Below are 17,161 nucleotides of genomic sequence, written 5' to 3' on the forward strand. Positions count from 1 at the left end.
AGAAAAAACTGCAGTTTTTAAACCTATATCTACATTTAATATCATGATAAGGAAAATATCTGGATAATAATCCTGAACTAAAGAAGCTAAAAACATAAAATAATGATCTTTAAGGAGAAGAAAAAATATATATATATATATATATAACTTTTTAAAGGAGAGGAAGAAAACAACAAAATGATATTCTGTTTTTCCCATATTAGATCATTTATATCCAGTGTCATGCAAAATAATGGGCATAGCATAGCCGCTGGTGACCTTGGAAATTGATCCAATCTTTGTAAAGAGGAATCTTCCAGTACATATCAAATATCTTTAAAATTGACTTAGAAATTCCTCATCTGTGAATTTACACTGAGGAAATAAATAAAAATGAATGAAAAGTGTTCATTTTAGCTTTGTTCATAACAGTTGAAAATTAAAAACAAGTTGAATATTCAAAATAGGGGATGTGTTATAAATATATGTGGAAGATATATACAGTATCTACTAAGAATTTAATATCCGTTTTTTATATTTATGCAGATTTGATATGAAAATATGTTTATAATACATCAGGTGGAAAGCATATTACAGAGCAATATTTTTGTCATGTTCTTGATTTTATAAAATATGTGTGTTATGTATGTCCAAGCACAGGAAAAGTAAGGCAATTATCTCAGGTTAAATGTTTGTAAGTAAACTTTTGCTATTTTTCTTATTCTTTTTACTGTCACCTAACATACTAAATGGGGCTTCCCAGGTGGTTAAGTGGTAAATAATCTCAGGAGATGCAGGTTCAATCCCTGTGTCGGGAAGATACCCTGGAGAAGGAAGAGGCAATCCACTCCAGTATCCTTGCCCGAAGAATCTCGTGGACAGAGGAACCTGGTGGGCTACAGTTCGTGGCGTCACAAGAGAGTCAGACACAACTTAGTGACTAAACAACTATATACTTAATATGTACATAAGTTCATTTTACAATCAGAACTAAAGCTATTATATAAAACTGTTTCCATTTTGAACAAAGAAAAACACAATATATTTTATTGTAAAATAAAAACTTCTTTGACTGCTCAGTACCAAATTTAACTTTAATACATCAATTTATACTTAAGTGGTTATATATTTTTTTGAAAAATCAAATCTAGAAACTTTGACCGAAGGTAGCACTATGAGTAAGGGATCAGTTACAGAGAACAGAATCCACTCTGGTTCACTGAAACAGAGATGGACTTATTTCACTGTACAGCATGGCCTATGCAAGAGGTCATGTGGCCAAAGAGACAAATTCTAGGCCAAGTTTCCAGGAACTGCCTGAAGCAATAGATCTGTTAATTCTTCTTAATTCAGTCTTTGGTAAACATATGTGATTGGTGAAATCAAACCGTATCTGACCCTACATCTAGTCTGCAAGGGAGTCGAGGAAATGCAGTTTTCAGACTTTTAGTTTCTGTAATACAGGAAAGCATACAAAAAGCTTGAATGGTGAAGGGGTCAATCCCTGGTAAATGTCTGCTTTAGCAATTGAGTAGAAGAATGTCAGTTAATATGTGGAGAGATTTCTATTACTGTTTTGCCAAATGACTGTCATAATTCCTTTTTGTAGAGTTTCTATTCATCTACCAAGCCTGATGGAAGGAAAGAAGTGTGGATGGAATATGTCTAAAAACCAAAGAAGTCAGGAAAAAAAGTTGGCAAATTCATCGATTATCCTTCTCTGTGTACTTAAACTTGTTCAAATAAATTCTTTAAAAGTTTTAATGAGATATCTTTTTAAAATAATTTTAACTTAATATGTATGTTTCATGAAATTTGAACACTTTTCAAATCCAACACCGTTTTATTTGTTAGTAGCCTTTAATCAAAGGACGTGATCTTAGGTAAATAATTACCTTTCTAAATCAAATGATAGCATGTAAGCTTAGTTCATAAATTTTTTCTGAGTTTTCCCTTGCAGAGGTATTTTCTGATATTTTCATGTCTTTTAACATATAGGTGTGTGTACCTGCTCCTCATCTTTCACTGGCAATGATGATGTTTTATCACCTTCTCCACTTTCTGACGCTGGGAAAGACCGGGGGCAGGAGGAGAAGGGGGCGACAGAGGATGAGATGGTTGGATGGCATCACCGATGTAATGAATATGAGTGTGAGCAAGCTCCAGGAGACAGTGAAAGACAAAGCAGTCCATGGGGTCTCAAAGAGTCGGACATGACTTAGCAACTAGACGACAATCACTTTCTTTAGAAAAATACTATTATTTTCTATTTTTGCTAGAAAAATACTACTCGGCCTTTAAGACTCAATTCAAAAATCTCCTCCTCTAAGGAAACTTTCCAAATTTTACATCAGATGTTTATTATTTTCACCCTCTTTCTCTGTACTGTCATTACTAAAAGACTTTAGCATAGTGGATTATAGACAGCATAAGACCACCTCCATTTTTAGACCATCCCCTTCCTCTCACACTGACAGCAATTGGAGAACAGGTTGGGTTATGTGAATACCTCAGGAGCTTAGGGTTGGAAGTATGGTGGTGAGCATACTAAGAATGGAGAATGAGTGGAAGAAATGAGTCTCCAAAGGAAAATTAGCATCTCTTATCAGAAGGAGGAAGAAAATCAATGAATGGCCACTGCACAATAAAGAAAACATCCCAGCTGGATCTCAAAGGCATTTCAAAGGAAAAAAGTCAGTCTCAAGACTCACATCTCTCTTTCTCCCACTCTCACTCCCTTTCTCTCTCTCTGTATTTGTAGGTGTACACACAAAAAGACATCTGAAAATATGTGCGTTTAACGTAATGATAATAATATTTCTGGGTAACTGAATTTGAGCTGATTTTAAAATACTCAGCATTATTTGTCAATGTCTGATTCTTTTCTACGTGTGTTTCATTTTTATTAAAATAGTGAAATACTTTTCTTATATAAAAATATGGATGTAAAATATGCCACAGAAACATTGGAAAATAAGTTAATTTGTTCTAAGTGGTGGATATATTTAAAATGTTTTTCTTCGTACTTTAGTAATTTTTTAACTTTTAGACATAAATAGTATTTTAGCTAAAAAAAATAAAAGATGAGTAGAGTGGCAACCTGAGAAGATAGGGAAGACTTTTCCAATATCTGAAATTTATTGTTGAAATTAAGGCTAGATAAAAAAAAAAAAAAAAAAAAAAACCACGTCGGGTGGACAAGAGGATCCAGAAGCACTGGGATTCGTATTTAAGTTCCTTCTCTGCACTGCTCTAAATCACTTATATTTTTATTTCTTAGTAGTCAGATCTGCACGCTAACCAGTTGACAGTGTAGTACCATCTCAGTGACCTGGGTTTTCAACCAAAGATGTGGTGCTAGAGTTTTTTACCCTGTTGATTTGAAGGCTATCTATGAGTGCTTCAGTTCACACGGCTTCATTTGCTGCCCTGGGAAAGAACTGGACAGATCTCCCAGCCAAAAAAAAGCCTCTCTGGGAAATGAGAAAGATGTGGAGCAAGGTGAAAATATCACGGAGATTTTAGTAGAGAAATCTGAGAGTAGGATTCAGGTAAGAAAATCTACTTCAGGCACCACCTAAAAGTTTAGGCATCAAAGCCCCTTGGTGTAAAATGTTTTTGACTTCTAAGACAGTCCCATGCCTTGGAACATGCATCACATTACAAAGAGTTTCCTGTTAAAGGCTGTCACTACTCAAACACAATCTACTGTAAGATTTACATTTTGCAAGTATTTCCAAAGATCTTACTTTGACACTGGCTCATATTCATATGCAGAGCTGTGTGGGTTATGCTACCTAAATGAAGGGAGAGGGAAATGGGGATGTGACCCAGTGCACCCAACATTACTGTGAAGCACACCTTTCATGACTGTGGCCAGAGAAGTGGACTGGAATTGAAGAGCAGAGCTGACCTTTCTGGGAATCAAATTACAACTTAGAGGAGCATCTGCTAATCAGAACAGCTAACATTTATCATATGCTTAAGATGGACCTGCAACTCTACTAAGTGTTTGACATGGTAAAATACTAAGTATCTTACTTAATCCTCTTGATCTCTATTACATTCATTTTATAGATGAAGAAACTGAGGATTGGAAAAGTTAAGAAACTTACCCAGGGAGTTAGGTAGTCACATAGCTGGGTAGCACAGGGCCCAAGTGAAAATTGGACTGTGCCGTCCACTGAATGTCTTTGATATCTGTTGCCAAAAGTAGGGTTACAAAGCCACAAGATCAGACAAATTTCAACCTGGGAAGCTAGAATTCCTCCTCTTGATTTTAAACCCCAGTACAATTTTTTCTTTTTACTCTCACATTTTCTCACACATATTTATTCAAGTAATCTCATCAATCATTTCTAATTACACCCCAGAACAATTTACATAAGGCTTCCCCAATGTCTCAGCGGTAAAGAATCTGTCTGCCGTGCAGGGGACTCAGGAGACACAGGTTCAATCCCTGGGTTGGGAAGATCCCCTGTAGGAGGGCATGGCAACCCACTCCAGCATTCTTGCTGGGAAAATCCCATGGACAGAGGAGCCTGGCGGGCTACAGTCCAGAGGGTTGCAAAGAGTCAGACTTGAGTGAAGTGACTGATCGTGAGCACAACTTGTATATATTATGGCCAGATATGATAATACCAAAACAACACAAACTGAAAATAACAATACAAAGTCTATTCTAAAACCACACTTAACCACTTAAAAACCCTCTGGATTTATCAGAATACAAATAAAGGAGAAATGAATGCACTTTATAGAAATGCCTAACAGTATACGAAGCCATCCAATTTGTCCTGAGATGGTATCATTTAACAGTTAATATTACTTCTTTATAATGAATGTAATTTTAATCAGATGATAAAGGTTTCTGTTTAAGAACCACAGAAAGTAGATAATACAAAAACCACTTAATATTTTGCTTCGACTTACAATTTATATTATTTTTGTAGCAACGGATTTACCTTCCTATTGAATGTTGTTTATTCAGACTAGCAAATCAGTTTGTTTTCCCTGAGTGTAAACCAATTGAGTAAGTTGGAGAGTGTTCACAGATTAAGAAGAAGAGGGTACCAGGTAGTAATAAACACACATTTGCTGCATAGTACACAGATCATCTGGTACAGAAGACTGGACTCCTCATTCTTTGAGGACATTGAAGAAGTCCCTGCCCTCATGGAATGTATGGTCCAGTTGCAGAGATATTCTCAAAATTCAAAAACTCAGCATTCGGACTGAGTTGTATATAAGGAGCTGCAGACGCCCATGTGCCACAGGTTCTCTTACATCGACCACCTAAGAGTAGCGCTGTAACAAGTAACAATCTCTTCTCCTCTCCGCCAACTGCTCGGCAGCCACAGAACAGCAGCTATGTGTGAGTGCATCTCCATCCACTTTGGCCAGGCTGGTGTTCAGACAGGCAATGCCTGCTGGGAGCTCTACTGCCTGGAACATGGCCTTCAGCCCAATGGCCAGATGCCAAGTGACAAGACTACTGGGGGAGTAGATGACTCCTTCGACACCTTCTTCAGTGAGACAGACACTGGCAAGCATGTGCCCAGGGCAGTGTTTGTAGACCTGGAATCCCCACTCATTGATGAGGTGTGCACTGGCACCTACTGCCAGCTCTTCCACCCTGAGCAGCTCATCACAGGCAAAGAGGATGCTGCCAGTAATTGTGCCCGAGGTCACCACACCACTGGCGAGGAGATCACTGACCTCATCTTGGACCAGATTCAGAAACTGGCTGAGCAGTGCACAGGTCTTCAGGGCTTCTTGGTTTTTCACAGCTTTGGTGGGGGAACTGGTTCTGGGTCACCTCCTTGCTGATGGAATGTCTCTGTCGATTATGGCAAGAAGTCCAAGCTGGGGTTCTCCATTTACCCAGCCCTGCAACTTTGAACAGCTGTAGGTGAGCCCTACAACTCCATCCTCACCACCCACACCACCCTGAAGCACTCTGATTGTGCCTTCGTGGTAGACAATGAGGCCATCAATGACATCTGTCCTAGAAACCTCGACATTGAGTGCCCAACATATACTAACCTGAATAGGTTGATAGGTCAAATTGTATCCTCCATCACTGCTTCCCTGAGGTGTGAAGGAGCCCTGAATGTGGATCTGACAGAGTTCCAGACCAACCTGGTGCCCTATCCCCGCATCCACTTCCCTCTGGCCACATACGCCCCTGTCATCTCCGCTGAGAAAGCCCACCGTGAATAGCTTTCTGTAGCAGAGATCACCAATGCTTGCTTTGAACCAGCCAACCAGAAGGTGAAATGTGACCCTTGCCGTGGTAAATACATGGCCTGCTGCCTGTTGTACCGTGGCGACATGGTTCCCAAAGATGTCAGTGCTGCCAGTGCCACCATCAAAACCAAGCATACCATCCAGTTTGTGGACTGGTGCCCCACTGGCTTCAAGGTTGGCATTAATTACCAGCCTCCTGCTGTGGTCCCTGGTGGAGACCTGGCCAAAGTAAAGCAAGCTGTGTGCACGCTGAGCAACACCACAACCACCACTGAGGCCTGGACTCACCTAGACCACAATCTGATATATACCAAGCCTGCCTTTGTTCACTGGTACATGGGTGAGGGCATGGAGGAAGAAGAGCTTTCTGAGGCCCATGAGGCCATGGCTTCCCTTGAGAAGGATTATGAGGATGTTGGTGTAGATTCTGTGGAAGGAGAGGGAGAGGAAGAAGGAGAGGAATACAAAAGTTAAAATGTCGCAAGGGTGCTGCTTTTACAGCACCTTTGCTTATTCTGTTTTAAAACTTGAAAAGTTGTGGTCTGATCAGTTAATTTATATATAGCAGTGTATACTCTCATATACAATTACTGACCTATGCTTTAAAACATGGCACTTTGTTATAGACCCAAGCTATCCATTTCTCTGATGAGTTTAAATAAAGTATTTCCTGTCTTAAAAAAAATAAAGCAAACTCAGCATTCATAAAACTAAGATCATGACATCTGGTCCCATCACTTCATGGTAAATAGATGGGGAAACAGTGGAAACAGTGACAGACTTTATTTTCTTGGGCTCCAAAATTACTGCAGATGGTGACTGCAGCCATGATTTTAAAAGACACATGCTCCTTGGAAGAAAAGCTATGACCAACCTAGACAGCATATTAAAAAGCAGAGACATTACTTTGCTGACATATGTCCGTCTAGTCAAAGCTATGGTCATGTAGGGATGTGAGAGTTGGACCATAAAGAAAACTGAGTGCAGAAGAATTGATGCTTTTGAACTGTGGTGCCGGAGAAAACTCGTGAGAATCCCTTGGACTGCAAGGAGATCAAACCAGTCCATCCTAGAGGAAATCAGTCCCGAATCTTCACTGGAAGAACTGATGCTGAGGATGAAGCTCCAATACAATACTTTGGCCACCTGATGCAAAGAACTTTTTCATTGGAAAAGACCCTGGTGCTGGGAAAGATTGAAGGCAGGAGGAAAAGGGGATGACAGAGGATGAGATGGTTGGATGGCATCACTGACTCAATGGACATGAGTTTGAGCAAGCTCTGGGAGTTGGTGATGGACAGGGGAGCCTGGCGTGCTGCAGTCCATGGGGTTGCAGAGTCGGATATGATTGAGTGATTGAACTGAACTGTAGAGATAAAATGTACACATACAAGATACCTTACACTTTTGAGGCAGCATATTAATAAAAGCAAAAAAAAAGAGATGTAAACTGTAAATACAAAAGTTCTAAGAATAAGCAAAGAATAAAATGATTAGAACAAGGATATAACTAGTAAGTGAATATTTTTGAACTGAGTTTAAAAGTGCAAGTGTTAGTCACTCAGTCACATCTGACTCATTGCAACCCTGTGGACTGTAGCCTGTGAGGCTCCTCTGTCCATGGGATTCTCTAGGCAAGAATACTAGAGTGGGTAGCCATTCCTTTCTCCAGGGGATCTTCCTGACCCAGTGATTCAAACCGGGTCTGCCACATTGTAGATTCTTTACCCTCTAAGCCTTTTGAAAATGAAACCTTATAAAAGATATTTCCCAACACTGCTGCAGCTACTGCTGCTAAGTCGCTTCAGTCGTGTCCGACTCTGCAACCCCAGAGACGGCAGCCCACCAGGCTCCCCCGTCCATGGGATTCTCCAGGCAAGAACATTGGAGTGGGTTGCCATTTCCTTCTCCAATGCATAAAAGTGAAGTTGCTCAGTCGTGTCCAACTCCTAGCGACCCCATATGCAGCCTACCAGGCTCCTCTGTCCATGGGATTTGCCAGGCAAGAGTACTGGAATGGGTTGCCATTGCCTTCTCCTTCCCATCACTAGTCTAGATTAAATAAAGGTTGCTGCTTGATGGCTTTTTTTTTTTTTTCATGTTAAATATGCAAAGAGACATGTATGGTCCTCTATCAGAAAAGTTAAGAAATGAATTCTGTTTTTCCTTTAACAAGAAGGCCTTCAATGGTCCTTTTGGTTTCTCTTTGTGAAATAAAAATTTCAATGCTTTTCCTAGATATTGGAGGCTATCAATGCCACATGTAAATTGCCTTTTATTCCATACACATTGGATTTATTTAAGCAGAGAAGTGTGGGCATAAAAGTCCTAATTTAATATACATTTTTTAGGATAAATAGCTATTAGTTCTATTATGTTATGCCAAGGTGAAAGTTAGATGACTCATAGCCAATAAGGAAAATATCACTATACAATCCTATACAGGTAAACTTGAAATATATGTTATAAAAGATTACTTTAGCTCCAGAACAAACTTGAACATATCGTGGTGGCTCTCAATATAGAATGACTTTAACTTCACTTTTGTGCATGAAAGTTCAGAAATTAAATATTTTGCCAGACAACTTGCTTTTTTGCTGTGCGCATGTCTCTCAGGCCTGTCATTACCAGCTCTCTTTTATTTTCTATTATAAATGCCTTCAAATTCCATCCTCTGTAATCCTGACATGACTGATAATGATCAGATAGCTGTAAAAGAAATCCCAGGGGAACCATTTCTGTCCCTGAACTTCCACTCAGCTCTTTTTTATATCTGTACAAGAGAGCCGAACATGATCTAACTCATTATTACAATTTAGCCTTAGCATAAGGATCCCGCATTGTGGGAATACTCACTTGATTTCACTGGCCACTAATGGAAACTCTCACAAGAGAGCCTCAGAGAAGGGACAGTTCAGTAAGTTGGGCTCCAAATCCTTTAATACACACACATACTTTCTTTCACTTCAGCTCTACTTTGCGCCCCCGCCATCATTTTTTTTTAAAGACATATTGGATAGCTGCCCATTCTTTCTTCTGAACAAAATAAAATATTCTGCCACTTTAAAAACATGTTTTAATTAATTTTTATTGGAATATAGTTGCTTTACAATGCTGTGTTAGCTTCTACTGTACAGTGAAGTGAATCAGCTATATGTACATATATATTTCCCCCTCTTTTTAAAGATTTCTTTTCATTTAGGTCATCACAAAGCGTGAGTAAAGTCCCCTATGCTATACAGTAGTTTCTTATTAGTTATCTGTTTTATACAGAAAGAGAAAAACAAATATTATATATTAAGACATCTATGTGGAATCTAGAAAAATGATATAGATGATCATATTTAAAAAGGAGAAATAGAGACACAAACATAGAGAACAAATGTGGACACCAAGGAGGGAGATAGGCTGAACTGGGGGATTGGGATTGACATATTAAAACATATATGTTTTAAAACCATTGTTCTAAAAGATGAGATATAATGCCTTAATGCTGTCTTCCACTTTAAAACCACTACCTTTAGAGTCAAGTTCTCAATAGGAAATACGGTCCATCAATGAAGAGAAATACAGTGAAGGAATTAGTTCATCAAATAAAGAGCATTCAAAATAAGTGAAATTAAAGAGCAGTACTTAGTGGGTCAAAATTGTTGATTTCTTATTTCTGATAAGTATGATCAAGGGATTCCACTTAAGTGTTACTCAACATGTCTAAATAAAATTCTTGGCATGAGTTTAAGGTTCTGTAATCTCATAAAATGAGTTTGTACTTTCCAGGATTCTGCCTGTGCACACATAACCCATAAGAATGAGCTGAGTCCAGGGGTCTCAGAGTTATCTGCCTTAAACGTGTGCCTTGCGTTTCATTTTAGGCTCACTCTGAGTGGATGCTGCCACAGCATCAGTTCTCTTAGGGAACGCAGCCCTTGGAAGTGGCAGGCATAAATTAACGTGAACATACTGACAATGTTCATTCCAGCCACTGTACTGATGTCAGATTCAGCAAAGAACTTTGAAACAAGATCCAGTTTATTCTTATTCAAAATGAGTGTGATATACAATAAAAAAATAACTACTAGAACATTACAGTTTCAAAGTGCTCTTTCATTACCCACTAGCTCAATTGGTCTCTGAATTATCCTCACAAGGTAAGTACTATTTCACTCATTTTATATTATATTGAAACTAGGGGAAGCAGGAGGCTAATTTGACAGAAACTCAGATTTTTCTGACTCCAAACTCCCCAAAGGGAACAAACTCACCTCTGGTTTAAAGTTTGACATTTTTTGATTCAAGGGCAGTATCAGAGTTTCGGTATCTTATAAACCTTATAGGCAAAAATTCCATCTCTCTCAATGTATTTCTTCAAAATATTATCTATGCAAGAAAGAGGAAAAGTATTTTGATGTGAAGGTAGAAGAACATCTCAAATATGTTGAGATCCATGAACATTTCCACTAGTTCTTCCTATTATTTATTATAAATGGAGTCATGTGGATATAAATTTACAAGAATAACTCTGAAGGCATCAAAATGCAATACAAAAGACCAGGGGTGCAAATGCTATTGCAGAATTATGGCAATTAAGTCCTTAAAAGCAGTCTTATTTCATTCGTGGAGAGCAACAATTCATTTAAGCTGATTTATGTGGCTGAGGAAGAAAAAGAACTCCATCTCAATTTAAACTCATAATAAATCTTTTGACTACATTGACTCTTATTTTCTAATTAGTCACTAGAAAGTTGAACTCAACTAATCAAGTTACTAATCTATAATAATGGTCAAACTAGATGTGTGTGACATCAAACTCACACACAACACAAAACGAACCTAGAAATTAAAGATCTAGTACTCAGCTTTAGGGGGCTTCCCAGGTGGCGCTAATGGTAAAGAACCTGCCTGCCAATGCAGGAGACATGAGAGATGCAGGTTTGATCCCTGGATCAGGAAGATTCCCTGGAGGAGGGCATGACAACTCACTCCAGTATTCTTGCCTGGAGAATCTAATGGACAGAGGAGCCTGGAGGGCTACAGTCCATAGGGTCACCCAGAGTTGGACACAACTGAAGTGACTTAGCAGGCAGGCAGGCACTCAACTTTAGAGCTTAGTGAGAAATAAGTTTACTTTATTAATTTAGTTTTTTATGCATTTGAAAACATGGCATAGGTACACAATAGTAGAAAAAATTCAAGCAGCACAAAACAACGCACAGTAAAACCTGAATGTCAGATCACTGGGCTTCCATTCCCAGAGCGAACCACTGTGAAGTGCTTGTTTATCTTCTGGACATGGTCCATGTATGGATAAACGTATATATGCGTATATGTGTATTTCTTTTCCATTTTTACACAAATGATAGCACCTTATACCCATTATTCTACACTTTACTTTTCCCCTTGTGGTATGTCTGAAAGGTAAGCCCCTGTCTACACACACGGAGCTAATTCATGCTTCTAAACGGTTGCATAATGCTCTTTGTTACGTCTTATGGATGTACTATCAATGAGATATGCCCTACAGATGGATCTTTAGAATGTTCCCAGCCTTTTGCTATTATTTGAAATTATGCTGTATTCAATGTCCTTTATGTACATATGTAAGTTATATTTGGGAAATAAATTCCTAAGATAAATTTTTAACTCAAAACATGTTATTCAACTGGGAATTTCTAACATTACTATTTTAACTGAAACTACTCAAGAAGGATTTAACATCATTAAGAGAAAAAGAAATGTTAATGATCACAAGAGTGTTAATGATCTTCCAAACTCCACACTGAAATGAAGTGAAAGTTTTTCTCGAGGAGTGCTTTGTGTGTGTATTTGTGTGCATGCGTGCACAATGTTAGAAGGTCAGAAAGAAGAAGAAGGGGGTAAATTCTATCACTCAAGGTCTAGTTACTCATTAAGACCTCTGGGAGAAAGGGTATCAAAAACAGTAATCCACAAAGCTTCTCTCTTCCTTAAGGCTTTATCTCTCTCACCACCTCTGCTGCCTGCTGACATGAAGTGGCTGAAATGATATATGCTAGAACACATATAGGTAGATAGATAGATCTTGCCTTTAAACCACACAGTGGCCTGTGAAGAGAAAAACTCCCTCATCCAGACCTGAGACTTCTTATTCCTCAAGGGTACCCCTGGAGTCTTAAGAAAAGATAAGAAGAAATTAGACATATCTGACACTTCTCCATCTTAGGAAGCAATTTTGTAGGCAGAACCAAACTTTCCTATAATATCCTACTGCAATTGTGAAACTCTTTCAGCTTAGCTGAGAATCCCCCAAATTTCAAGGTGCTCAAATAAAGGAAGGGTCTGGGTGAGCATAATGTTTGCACGAGATAAAATGTAAAACCCCATCTATTCTTTCTTTTTGGAAAAAAAATTAAAATTACCCAGCATATTTTTCTAACCAACTGCCAAAAACCTGAAATGGAATTTTTTTTTTTTTTTGGTCTTGCTCTTGACTGCTGATGCTGGCTTCCTTCGAGGCAATTCAGGACAGCATCTGGCTTACCTCATGTTCCACTGAAATACAGGTTCTGAAAAGCAGGCTGAAGATGACATTCTGGAAAGAGGAACTGTGTTCTATGTGGAGCGGGAGAAGGACTGGGGAGGTGGGAACAGGGAGCGGTGTTAATGCAAATGTATTCCCTGGGCTTATTTGCTGGCAAACTGAGTCGACACCCAGCCATTTGAATCTGGGCCAGCGAGTTTGGCACATCTTCTGCTGGCAGAGTGCAAGCCCAGCACAGCATCCTGCTGCTGTTGGCATGTGTACAGCTGTCTTTCTTCATCTGACTCTCCACCACGGCGGCTGACTCAACAGGTGTTGCCAGGGACACAGTGTGTTTGGCAGCTGTCAACTTTCAATAATCATCTTTGTAGCATATCCCTTTCTATTCTTCCCACCCCAGTTCTACCCCCTTGCCACCCCGCTTCAAAGCTCCCAGCACCACTTGGGTCTTTTCGAAGAGCAGAGTGGGGCAGAGATGCTGAATGAGGCACGTGGTCACCTGGAGGGTAAAATCCTGTCTAGGTTTCCACTGAAGTAGGATAGGATTTTTACAGGTATAGGCCTTTGAGGTGCACTCAATTATCCTTTTTTAATTCCCCACTCTGAGGCAAACTGTTAACCCATGTTTTCTTGATCTTTATTTCTTCCATTTTTCTATTAGATTTTTGAGTGCTAGTTCCTCTCCGTATAGCCTGAGAGATCTTAACCATATTCTTTAACTATTCAAGCCTTGGTTCTCTCATCTGAAAAATGGAGATAATAATATGGTTGTCTATACCAATGAGATAAAGTGGGCAAAATATTTAACACTAAGCGCCAGTATACTTTAATGATTCCCCTCCTCGCCCCCCCCCCCGCCCACCGCCCCAATGCCCTGGAGTTTCATCCTTAAAAGTCCTAGGCTTTGGGACTTTCCTGGTGGTCCAGTGGATAAGAATCCACCTGCCAGTGCAAGGGACATGGGTCCGATCCCTTGCCCAGGAAGGAGCCGTAGGGCAACTAAGCCCACGCGTCACAAATACTGAGCCCTAGAGCCCGTGTTCTGCAACAAGAGAAGCCAGGATTATGAGAAGCCCGTGCACCACAAGGAAGAGTAGCCCCCACCTGCCACAACTAGAGAAAGCCCACAGGCAGCAACGAAGACCCATGTGGCCAGAAATTAATTAATTAATTGTTTTCAAAATCCCTAGGCTTTAATGATGGCCACTGATTTCCAAAGATGTGACGCCTTGCTCTGTTCTGGGGCTTCTTTTCCGTTCTTATCAAAGTCAGAATCAGAAAACACCCTGGCCGCTGAAAGTCTGGGCTTCCTCAATGGCTCAGTGGGTAAAGAATCTTCCTGCAATGTAGGAGACATAGGAGATGAAGGTTTAATCCCTGGGTCAGGAAGATCCCCTGGAATAGGAAATGGTAACCCACTCCAGTATTCTTGCCTGGGAAATCCCATGGAAAGAGGAGCCTGGAGGGCTACAATCCATGGGGCTGCAAAGAGTCAGACATGACTGAGCAACTAAGCATAGCACATACAGTTATTTATTATAGCCTTATTTATAATTCTAAACATTGGAAATTCCTACATGTTCACCAGTAAGAGATAGATAAATAAATAGATGAAGAAATAATGGCAGAGTAAGTAGTAGGTAAAATTAGATTAAGTAATTAGATTAGTCAATGAATTAATTATGTGTGTGGTCCTTACTACATGTCAGATGATTTCTATATATTAACTCATCTCGACCCTGTAACCACTCAATGTGGTGGATACCATTATTATCATCATATTTGCTGATGAGGAAACTGAGGCAAGGGAAAGCAGAGCCTCTCATATATATATACATACATATGAACACGGATTTCATAAACAAGGTCAAGTGCAAAAAGCAAGTTGGCAGGATAACACATGAATCAAAGAATTGATGCAAAGTTAAAAAACTCACAAGGGAAACACATATATAGAATATTATACAAACAAGGAATGAGAAAATGCACCCCAGGTTCATGTTGCAGTTGCTTCAAATAGAGGGGAAGGAGGGTGGGACTGAGAAGTGTACAGGGGAGACTCTACTTTTATTTGTAAGGTCCCATTCATTTAATTTTTAAAAGGACATGCTAGATTTTTTGATGATGGCCATTTTGACTGGGGTGAGGTGATACCTCATTGTAGTTTTGATTTACATTTCTCTAATAATTAGTGATGTTGAGCATCTTTTCATGTGTAGGAATAAATCTACCATATGACCTAGCAACCCTGAGATACTGGGCATACACCCTGAGAAAACCATAATTGAAAAAACACATGTGCCCCAATGTTCATAGCCACACTATTTACAATAGCCAGGACATGGATGCAACCTAGATGTCCATTGTCAGATGAATGGATAAAGAAGATGTGGTACATATACACAATGGAATATTACTCAGCCATAAAAAGGAGTACATTGAGTCTATTGTGGTGAGGTAGAAGAACCTAGAGCCTGTTATATAGAGTGAAGTAAGTCAGAAAGAGAAAAACAAATATAGTATATTAACACATATATATGGGATCTAGAAAAAAATTTGCAGAGAAGGAACGGAGACCCGGGTGTAGAGATAGACCTTGTGGGGAAAGTGGGACAGATGGACTTGGGAGTGGGTGGGACGAATGGAGGAAGCAGCACCAACATACATACACTGTCAGGTGTAAGCTGGGTGGCTGATGAGAAGCTGTTGTGTAGCGCATGGGGCCGTCTGGTGCTCTGTGATTGATGACCCTGAGGCATAGGATGGGGGGCGGTGAAGGAGGCTAGGGAGAGAAAGGTTGTATGTATAATTATGACTGATTTACGTTGTATGGCAGAAACAAACACAGCATTGTAAAAAATTTTTTTTTAAAGGACTTCCAAGTTTTAAAAAAGTTAGGTCACTCTGTGGAATGCATATAATGTTTTAAAGTATATTTTCTGCTGTATTTTCTGTTTTGTAAAACAATGTATATATATAAAAGGGCATACATTATTTTGATAGGATTTCACAAACATTATTAAGCAAAAGCATGTGACTAGCATTCAGGTCAAGAAAAGGAGTGTAAAGGCTCAAAGGCAGGCCTGTGGACCCTTCCTCAATCATAACCCCAACCACCATCCCCCACGGAGGGAATCTCCATCTGAGCTCTGAGATGCTCACTGCCTATTTCTCCCCCCCAACTCTCCCATCTGTGTCTGTATCCTAAACATCAGACTCCATTTGTCCTGTTTCCTAACTATAACAAGTGGAATCATGAAACATGTATTTTTTTTCATGGCTATCTCTTATTCAGTGTTGTTCTTTACTCACTGTTGTTGAATAGACTTACTTCCACATTTAGTTATCCTACTCACTCTTGATGGACACTTGGATTGTCTTCTCTATACTTTGCAAGCTCAAAAGAAAAGACAGATGTTTTGTCCAGCAGATACCCAAGAATAGGTATCTTCAGATTTTTCCTTAGCTAATCTTTCACAAAGGATGAGAGTAGCCTTACTTGTTTAACTAAGAAAAGCATTTTCCTTTGGACTTCTTGTCGATTTATGTCCTTGAGTTTCTTCTTCACTTCCCTAAGTCAACAGGTTGCATTTCTTTGCTACTTTATTTGCCTTTACACTGGGAAGTACTATGAGTATTGCTGTCCTGAATGGGATCACTGAAGCCACAATCTAACTCAAACCCTTTGTTTGACATTTGAGGAAAAATGCTTTTGTGCCCTGCAGCTCATTTTTTAAACACATTTTAGTAGTTCTGAGATTTATAGGTGGTAACTTGGTCATTGGCATAGGAGTTTTAAATGTTCTATTGTCTCTGGCAGCTGGTTAATCGTATGTTTAAGAAGAATGCGTTGCCAGCGTTTCTCTGCAGGGAAAATCTATTCTATATGAGACCCATACTGAGAGCCACAAAGATGTTGCCAAACGTCTAAATGAATTTTTCCCTCCTCATTATTAATCGTTATACAGCATTGCTTTAAAAAAAACACCACCCCAGGACCCAGTAGTGAGGAGGATAGAGCCCACGAAACAGCATTATTCTCCCTGCACATACCAGTAATCAGGCCAAGCAGCAAAGGCATTTTTTATTGTAAGGACCTCAGCGATGCTGTAAAAGGCATCTTCCGGCTCTCCAATACTGCCATTAATATGTAAAAGCTTAAGCTTGCTAAAAGGATTATTGTACATCATATCAGATGGTAAACTGGCATTGCAATGATTACATGTATCTTTTTGTCATTTTCTCACAAAATATCTTACTCTTGAACAATATAATTGGCCTCTTACTAATGTTAATGATCAAATTGGCATAAATGTAACACACTATTTTAAACGGAAGGCATGTTTGCAATCTCTAGGGTCTTGAATGTATGCTTTACAGCATGGTCATTATACTCAGTATGTGTGTATGTGTGCA

General features: G+C 39.3%; 1 pseudogene; it reads left to right on the forward strand.

Moving 5' to 3' along the window:
- The first annotated feature begins 5,243 nt into the window (after positions 1-5,243).
- On the forward strand, positions 5,244-7,173 carry LOC133255440 (tubulin alpha-1A chain-like; annotated as a pseudogene).
- Positions 7,174-17,161: the final 9,988 nt, after the last annotated feature.

Source organism: Bos javanicus, chromosome 10 (assembly GCF_032452875.1).
Source record: "Bos javanicus breed banteng chromosome 10, ARS-OSU_banteng_1.0, whole genome shotgun sequence".
Classification (NCBI taxonomy): domain Eukaryota; kingdom Metazoa; phylum Chordata; class Mammalia; order Artiodactyla; family Bovidae; genus Bos; species Bos javanicus.